This window comes from Lolium perenne, chromosome 7 (assembly GCF_019359855.2).
Source record: "Lolium perenne isolate Kyuss_39 chromosome 7, Kyuss_2.0, whole genome shotgun sequence".
NCBI lineage: Eukaryota > Viridiplantae > Streptophyta > Magnoliopsida > Poales > Poaceae > Lolium > Lolium perenne.
This window is the reverse complement of record NC_067250.2, coordinates 230092902-230102830: the sequence shown is the minus strand read 5'-3', so window position 1 is coordinate 230102830 and position 9929 is coordinate 230092902.

Genomic DNA, 9929 nt, shown 5'->3' with positions numbered 1-9929 from the left:
AACTTGGGGGAGCTCTTCTATATTATTAGAATGCTTAACATCTCTTGATCTTTATCAAAAAAATTGTTTTGGGAGACATAAAATTTTCTTTTTGGTACTTTGTGCCATCATAAAAAGTTTCGAGGGTTTGGTTTATTTGTTGGAACCTTGCTCTCTTGGGGAGTTCGTTATCTCATTCCTTTGTGTTTAGGTTTAATTAGCTTCTTATAATGAGATAAGTCTTTGGAGTCAATCTTGTGTTGATTTGATTCTTTGATATAATTTGGACAACCATTGTCTCTTGGTTTATTTGGTGTTTTGTCCAAATTGTATTTTCCTTTGGTTCTTGAAAGTATTGTGCATGCATATTTAATATATGTATATCTTATGGCATGTGTCACTTTCTTTGATCCAATATATAGGGTAAACTCCATCAAATCCTAATTTGGCTAAGATGTGCATGAAATTCAATTTCATATCTATATGCACATAGAATTGCGGAGTTTGTCCTATATGTTGTATTGTGTCTAACTACTTTGAACCCAATTAGTTTGGGGACCTTTTTGTACTTACCTTTGTGTTAGGTACAATGGATATGCATTGGATGCTTGTCTCACTCTTGGGGAGAAGTGGTGACTCAATGGTAACATGAGGCAAGCTAGGATGGTCAACGAACACATATCTACTACATCCTCACCAATGCTATCTCGGTAACAAGTATCTTCTCATGCATATTTTTCTAGCATCCAACCATGTGGTTGCATCTTGGCATGAATCTCTTGATTTGCAAGTGTTGTGCTTCTTGCTAAAATCTTAACGAAACCTCTTTATTGCGAATGTGAGTAGTTTGAGATGAGCACATATGTTGGGAAGTATATAAAATCATGATCATGATTCACCCATCCCATCTATGCCTATCTAGCAATTTTATTGCATATCAATTCCTCAAGCCTCTCACATGTGCAATATCGATGAAAGTGCAAATTGAGTTATTTCTTTTAGTATCCCCGTTTGTGATACTTGTTGCCTTTCTCAAATGCATCCCAACTATCTTCTATCCCTTGTTGATATTTGTGATGTATTTTAGTTGTTTGTGGTTGAAGTTCATGAATGTACAATAAGATAAAATTGAGCCTTTGGCCATGCTATTAAGCAAAAATTCTTATTGGTATATTGCATGACTTTGTCTTGGATATCATGCTATATTTCTTGTGTATCTATTTTGTGTGTGCATGTTTCTTTGTGGATAAATATCTTTGTGATATTGCTCACTTAGAGAAACTTATACACATAAGAGATGATACATCTCCATTCGATATCTTATTTATTTATTGCGTGTTGATTGGTCATGCTAAGCAATATAATTCATTGAAGACTATGATGATGCTTTTTGCTCATCCTTGTAATAGTCTTATAATATGCTTTATCATGCCTTTCACATATCCTCTTGGTTGAGCCTTTTATTATGGTGCCTCTTACTTGTTGCTCAACCATTTGTTTGTTGCAAGTGGTAAGCTTAATTTTCTATCTATGATCTATTGCAAATGTTTGTGTTTTAAATGGTAATGAGGGAGTGAGGATTCCATGTTATGCATATTGTATTCAAATGCAACATTTTATTTTATGCATGTACCTTGGGGAGCTTCCTCATTTGATTTAGAACACTATCTTGTGGTGATCATTAGAGTTTGATTCACTTGGTATCTTTTGTTTTTGAATGATATCATGGGAGTGATGATTCCATGTTTGTGCACTTTATACTCCAATGCAAATTGTCTAGTTTTGTGCACAAACCTTGGGGAGCTTCCTCATATTATTTAGAGCAATCTTCTTGATCTTATCATAATATCTATCTTTCTTTTGGTATCTTCCTTGTGGTTCATTTGGTTGCTTGCTTCATTTGTTGAAGCTTCTTGACTTTGTTATCTTTTTGCAATCTTTGATCCTATCAATAGTGTGATTCCTTCCGAATATTCGTCATTGGATATGTGCATTTGATTCCACTCAAATTATGAGAAATGCACACGCTATGGAGGAACTCTCACTATATTGGCCTTCTAAATTTTTCACCCATTTCGGCAATTGGTGCCAATGGGGGAGAAGTTTGGAGGGTTTAAGGGAATTTGGTTATGCCTTTGCTTTGTGCTTAAGCATGTGCCTTTATTGCATTGCATCTTGTTGCTTTGCATAGTTGAATATTTAGAGGAAACTCCACTAGGCTTTGAATGCCAATATATGCAATGAAAGTCAATATCATTCACACATGCATATATTATGGGGGAGTTTGCTCTATATATTCAACTTATTTGTTACTTAAATTCCTTATATAAACCCTCTCAAAGAGATTGTCATCAATTACCAAAATGGGGGAGATTGAAAGTGCATGGAGCCCCCATGTGTGGTTTTGGTAATTAATGACAATCCCTATGGACTAATGTTTGCATTGAGTTATATTTGTAGGAGTTGTCCATAGGCAATTCTTGAACCATTTGTTGGCTTCAAGGTTGCAATAAGAAGAAATTGATGAAGGATATCAAGTGTTAAGAGTTGTCCATAGGCAATTCTTGAACCATTTGTTGGCTTCAAGGTTGCAATAAGAAGAAATTGATGAAGGATATCAAGTGTCAAGTATGTCTTGAAGATGAAGATGAAGTGAGCCCTCAAGTTACTTCAAGACATCAATATGATGAAGAATGAAGTGCAAGTTCAAGATGAGCCATCTCGAAGAGATCCTTTGCTTGAGTCTTGCCATCCACATGGTGGTCATGGTTATGTGAAGATGCGCCGAAGAAGAAGCTCTCCCATGGTGGATTATGGGGGAGCAATCCACAAGACTTCGTCAAGCAAGCACAAGCAAGAAAGGCGTTCCATCTTGTTGAGGTCAAGATCGTCGTCATAGAGCTCAAGTGGAATGCGCAAGTATAAGGTTTGCTCTTGATAGGGTTTCTTTCTCACCGGTCTCATAGTGTAGTTGGAGACCGGTTTATAGTTTAGTTGCCGTACTATCAAGAGGGCTCTCGAGTGAGTATCTCGATCGTATCGTTCGGAGAGAGCTCAAACCTTTGCATCCTTGCATCATCTTTCTTGGTTGTTATTTGTACCTTATCCATGTGATGTTTTAGAGCTTGTGCTTATTCTCATGACAAGCTCTAGTTCATTGAAAACGGATTTCGCATAGATCACTTGTTGCGTTTTCGAGTTTGGTTCATCATCTTACTTGGTTTTATTTGGATATTATCCATGTGATGTTTTAGAGCTTGTGCTTATTCTCATGACAATCTCTAGTTCATTGAGAATGGTTTTTCCATGGGCAACTTGTTGCATTTTCAAGATTGGAGGTTTTACCGGTATGTCTTTTTGAGATAGGTCAAACCTTTCATCATTTGTTTCTATCCTCCTTTGCTGGACTATGATGTTTCTATGCATATTGTTGTAGAGCTCGTTGTTGTGATTTCAACGAGCCCAAGATCATCGAAATCGGAGTCCGGATGCAAAAGTTATGCCCGTTTTAGTTTTGGTGTTTCTGCAGTTTGCTTAGGCCGGATATTTCGGAAATATCTGGGCCGGATTATCCGGGCCGGATATTTCGGAAATATCCAGGCCGGATATTTCGGAAATATCCGGCCCCCTCGAAATCGGCTAAGGACCTCAGGAATTGCTGCTCAGTATAGGGGCCGGACATTTGCCCGGATTTTGACCAGGTTTTGTCCCAGAGGCCGGATTATCCGGGGGGGCGGATTATCCGGCCCTTACTTAGGCCGGATTATCCGGCCCTGGTTTTGCCCAACGGCTCGATTTTCTTGGGGGGTATAAATACCCCCCTTCTTCCTCCTTGGGCTGTTGCTTCTTCTACTCTCTCTCTCCTCCATTGTTGTTCTTGAGAAGCTTGCCCTTTCTCTCTATCCCTCCATGATTCTTGCCCCATTTTGAGGGAAAAGAGAGAGGAGATCTAGATCCACACTTTGACCAAACCAAATCATCTCTTTGTGAGTGAATCTTTGGGATCTAGATCTTGGAGAATTTTGTGTTCTCCTCTTTGTTCTTCCTCTCCTATTCCCCCAATAGCTTTTGTAGCTTTTGTTGGAATTTGAGAGAGAAGGACTTGAGCATCTTTGTGGTGTTCTTGCCATTGCATTTGGTGCATCGGTTTGAGTTCTCCACAGTGATTTGTGGTGGTGAAAGCAAGAAGGTTGTTACTCTTGGGTTCTTGGAACCCTAGACGGATTCTACGCCTTTGTGGCGATTTGTTGGGAGCCTCCAATTAAGTTGTGGATGTGTGCCCCAATCTTTGTGTAAGGCCCGGTTTCCGCCTCGAAGGAAATCCCTTAGTGGAACCGTGACCTAGGCCTTTGTGGCGAGGGTCACCGGAGATTTAGGTGAGGCGCCTTCGTGGCGTTCGGTGTGTGGTGTGAGTACCGCATCTTGGGGTGAGGCCTTTGTGGCGTTGGTGTGCATCGAGCAACCACACCTCAAGGTGAGCCTCTTGTGGCGTTCGGGAGCACTAAGCAACCGCACCTCTCCACCGGAGATTAGCACTCGCAAGAGTGTGAACTCCGGGATAAATCATCGTCTCCCGCGTGCCTCGGTTATCTCTATACCCGAGCTCTTTACTTATGCACTTTACCTTGTGATAGCCATCGTGCTTGAAGTTATATATATCTTGCTATCACATACTTGCTTGTATTGCTTAGCATAAGTTGTTGGTGCACATAGGTGAACCATTGCTTAGAATAAGTTGTTGGTGCACATAGGTGAACAATAGTATATAGGCTTTGGGTTTGACAAAGTAAACGCTAGTTTTATTCCGCATTTGTTAAGCCCATCTCGTAAAAGTTTTAAATCGCCTATTCACCCCCCCCCCTCTTTAGGCGACATCTGTGTCCTTTCACCCCTGCAGGGTGTACATCTTATCGATAAGTCGTGTCCGCGGTTATGGATGACTTGGAATTGTATAGCTCGATCATAAAACAACTTACACCTTTATGTTGATGTTAATAACTTGCTAAAAACTTGCGTTGTAATATAGCATTACTACAATGGTTACCTAATAAAACTTGTCAACCGTGTGAGTGCCTTTGCCAGTACTTTTTTGCAAAGGGGGAACACATCGGTCGGGTTATGTTTGTAGAGTATAGAACTGTTAGTTTATGCGCTCTCTCACCTTCTCTGATAGACAAATGTTGTAGAGTGTCTCTATAGGTTTTTAGTGCTTGCGCGCTACCGCTTAACCCCACCATATTGCCTATGATGTTTCTCTTGCATCCTCTAAGTCCACTGCGTGCCTCAAGTACAAAGGACAACTGGTTGACGAATGCTATACGTTTTAAAGTCTTGTTAAGTATGAACCCGTACTTCTTGCTGCTTTTGGACATAACCGGGCAGGTATAAAGATCGGTGCGATGAAGAACGACGTTAGCAAGGTTACCCTTCCGGCTTGGTCTGGGCAGGGTTATGGACGCCACTGGTTATCTTCAGGACTCTTAATACAATTTGTATCTTGTCCGTATTCGGACGCATTCGACATTTCTGTACGATTCGGATCTTGTATATTTGTATCTTGACTCATTGGAGTTGTTGTTGTAATATATATGTTTCTTGTGAGCTCTATTGTAAACCTGTTGTAATGTTACTGCTCGTGGTAATTCCTCTGGCATCACGTGTGTGATTCGTCGCGCATGTCGTGTCGGAGGGCATCCCCGAATCGATATCGTGCGGATTTTGGCGGGATCGCTGGAATCCTCATGGTACCAGTTCTGGGGCGTCACACCAGCTGCCGCAACAAACCGTGTAAAAGCAGCCGGGCCAACGTTGCGAGAGGGCATCAACACCAGGGAGTGGTCGCAGGGTGATCCACAAGGCACTACCGGAGAGGCATGCACGAAGCGAGGACCCAAGGAGAGCAGGTTGACGCAGAGGGATGGAGTCCATCACTTCGAACATGAGAGAGATGCCTTCAGTAAGGGAGCGACACCCGCAGGTGACGCCATCACTGGCACAGGCCAACGCCATGTGCAACTTTCGCCGAGATCTAACCCGATCAAAAATTCGGCGTCGACGCGAGGACACGGAGCGGGCAAAGCAGAAATCACTACCGCACCACCAACCCAAGTCGCACTAGACCTAGCCCCGACTAGATTCATCTGCAGGTTGAGCGCAAGATAAACCTGCCGTTTTGTTACCCACCATCCTTACCCAAATCCGTACCCACACTTATGGGTAGGTTACGGGGAAAAATAATTTATTTATTTTACTTTGGGCATGGGGAGGATAATATCCTCTTACCCATCGGTTACCCATTTTGCCCTTTCTTCCTGCTCTAGTTACTAGTTACTAAGAAAATCATAAATTTCTCAACTAAGTGCCCCGATTCTCCTCCATGTTGCCGCCGCTGCCCGCCTCACTCGGCCGCTGCCGCCATCGGCCACCTCACTCGGCGGCTACCGCCGACGGACGCCTCACTCAGACGCTGCAACCGCATGTCGCAGCAGTCGGCAGCTGGCCGATGTCGTCGCCGCATGTCAGAGCATTCCGTCGCCGTTCTCGAGCACGAGTTCTTGGACCGGCGCTCTACCGGGTGCCTTCGTGTAGTACTGCCGCCGGCCATCCGCTTTCATCATCGCCAGGCCAAGGCATGCCCGACCCCACGCGCCACCAGCCAACCTCACTGCTCGCCATCGCTCTGCCTGCCCGCGATCAACCATCGCTCTGCTTGTGCGCCAATCTCGCCAGTTCGCCTGTAGCGCTATGGCTGAAGAATTCCGGATATACATTTGATCACCAGTTCCTCGTGGGAATTATCCAAATAAATTGGGTATGGACAATGAAAACTCAAATGGGTATGGGGAATTTTGGGTGTGGATTTGGGTACACACATACCCTACCCAACAACAGCTATAGCACAAGAACTGGCTTGGCCCAGCCAGTCCCAGGTCTACACGTCATCAACGGCGCTAGATCGACGACATCACGACGGCGACTCCCCAGCGCACGAAAACTACCACACAAGTGCGATCAAACTAGTTGGCAGGAAAAAACAGATTGCATTTCGAATTTCATAGGGTGGGAAGTTAGCAGTGGCGCACCACAAGTCTTGGTGCGCCACTGCTATTTTTTAAAAAAACAATTTCTGCCCGAAATCTAAAACCTAAAAAAGTCTTGTTTCCTTTTCGATTTTTAAGAATCGGAGGTTGTATGTAACCAGAAATTCCCATTTACCGAATCATGATGTCATTTTGCAAAGAAAGTCGAAGTTCATGTTTGTTAATTTTCGTTAAAACTAGATAACATAATACATGGGCATCTTGAAGGATTTTATTTTTTCAATTTTCTATCTATTTATTTTATTTTTTCAAAGCCGAAAAGCCGATCTAGGGGTGGTGCCCAAACATTTCCAACACCCCCATACATAGCAATGACACACCATTTATAGATGCGCCACTGCTACCTCAAATATCGGTGGCGCATCTGTACATGGTGCGTCATTGCTATGTATATGGATGGATCAAACTTTGGTCAAACATAGTAGTGGCGCACTATTTACCAGGTGCACCACTGGTAACGATAGCTGTGGCGCACCGAGACGTGGTGCGCCACTGGTAAGCCTGGGGGAGGGGTGGCTCTGGTAGATCCCTAGTGGTGGCGCACTGCTCACCAGGTGCGCCACTGCTAACATGACTACCAGTGGAGCGGACTGAGATCCAGTGCCCCCACGGTCACAGGGCACAGCGTGACCCGAGGCCTCACATCCACCGTCCATTGCCATCCAACGGTCACAAGACAAAGTTCCCAGAGTCAACCTTCTCCGCCACCCACAGCACCGCAGAAACGAATCGAGCGGGAGCAGAGGCATCGCGGCCGGGTGGAGCTCTGCTGCTGGCACTCCGGCGACCTCCCCGCAAGCCGCGACGGCCCGCTCCGACCGTCTCTTCCACGTGCCCGCGACGGGTAAGATCCGCCGCCAATCGGACTGTCTACTCCACGCGGCCGCGACCGGCCGCTCCGCTCTGCTCCGGTGGCTCTCTCCATCCCATACAACACCCTCCTCTGCATGCTCTGTCGGCCTCCTCTGGCGCCACCCTGCTGTTCGAGTAAGACAAAAGCCTCCTATGTTTCTTCAGATTTCAGACAAATAGCACGGCGGCAAATTCAGTTATACACAGCATTCGACTGAGACAAAAGCCTCCTCTGTTTCTTCAGATTTCTTACAAACAGCACGATGCCGTCGTCACACGGGGTAGAGGTGGTCGAAGCGTGGCGGGGGGATGGGAGGTGGTCGGCGTCGGGTGGAGGAGGTGGTCGGCGTGGGGGAAGATGGCTTGCCGGTGCCGCCGTCTTCTTTTCCCGAGTTCGGCCGGAGCTTGCTCTCTCCTCCCTTCCCGCGGTGCTGCCGGCGACAGCAGCCCAGCTCCGCCCGCGCTGTTTTGGCTCGATTCGTTTCTGATGTGCTGTGCGTGGAGGAGAAGGCTCTGGCTCTTTGTCTTGTGACCATTGGATGTCAATGGATGGTGGATTTGAGGCCTCGGGTTACGTTGTGCCCTGTGACCGTGGGGGCACCGGACCTCAGTCCCAGTGGAGCATCACTTTTTGGTGCGCTACTGCTATATAGTATGGCGCACCTGTGTAGTGAGGCGCCATGTACTGCTAGCAATCCTACAGCTAGATGTTTTTTTAGTAGTGCAATAAATCTAAATACTATATATCAAAGCTGACCATGTTTGCCGTTACCACAATGTTTTGGTAACTGTTCACGCACACTTTTACTCCAATCAGAGATGGACGCGTAGATATCTATAGTACCGCATCTTACAGTGCCAGTGCTAGGGAAAGCTCCCGATTTTTCTTTGTTTGTCATAATGAGTGGTTATTTCGTATCCGATTTCACGGGTGCACTTAGGGCTCGTTTGGTTGGGCCCGTTCCGCGGGGGTTCCACGGCCTTTCCCCGGCCTCCCATTCCCCGGGCCGACAGGCCCCGGGAGAGCCCACCGGGCCGTTTGGAGGCATGCGAGACAACGGTTCCGCGTCCGTTCCGCCTCCAACCCGGGGAAGTCATTCCGCTAGTCGCGACGTGGGGAAGGAATTCCGCGGGCCACGAAGGACGGTGACGGCGACTGAACCCAAAGCCACTCCGCTCCCCTCCCCACCTCCGACGGCAGAGAGGCGACGCCTCCAACAACCTCAGGTTCTTCCTCCACCGGCGACCGGAGCGGGGCCTGCATAGCGCATCGCGTCCACGTCCCTCTCCTCTCCCAGATTTCCCCTCTCCGGCGACGGTTGTCGTCTTCCCAAGATCTGCTCCGCCCAGATCCATGTCCCTCCGGCGACAAAGACGGTCGGCGAAGCACAGAGAAGGCCGGCGGTGAGTGAGGCGAGCGCCGCGAGCGTCTACCTAGGAGAGGCGCCTCCGCCTCTCTCCGTCTACCGGGAGCGGCAGGGGAGATCGTGTGCGCTGGTTGCCTGAGCCGACGAGAGGGAGATGATGCGACGGATGTGTGGTCTCCTTTGCCCGATTCTGCTCCGGCGAGGCGGCTAGGGGATGGTGCGCGTTGGGGGCAGAGCTGGTGGGTGGGAGATGGTGCAGACCGCCGTGGAGGCCCACGAGGACGACCTCCACAGCCCCTACTGGGAAGGCGTGAGGGAGGCGGCGGCGGCGTGCATAGACCTCGACTTGGGAGGTAAGAGGGCCTCATTCGAGTCGCTCCACCGCCAGCCTCCGTCGGCGACCACCGCCGAACGAGAGGTGGCCGATGCCATGCTCTCTAAGGCAATGGCGCAGCTCCGGGAGTCGCAGGAAGCCCTGCACGCCCTGGGGCCAGCCCCCAGGTGTCGTCTACCTCGCCAACAATGACGCCACCGCTGACGAGCTCGTCGACCTTAATAACGAGGAGGCTGATCTATTGATCTACATAATTTTGTAACTAACACATACTTCTCTTCTGCAGTACTAGCATTT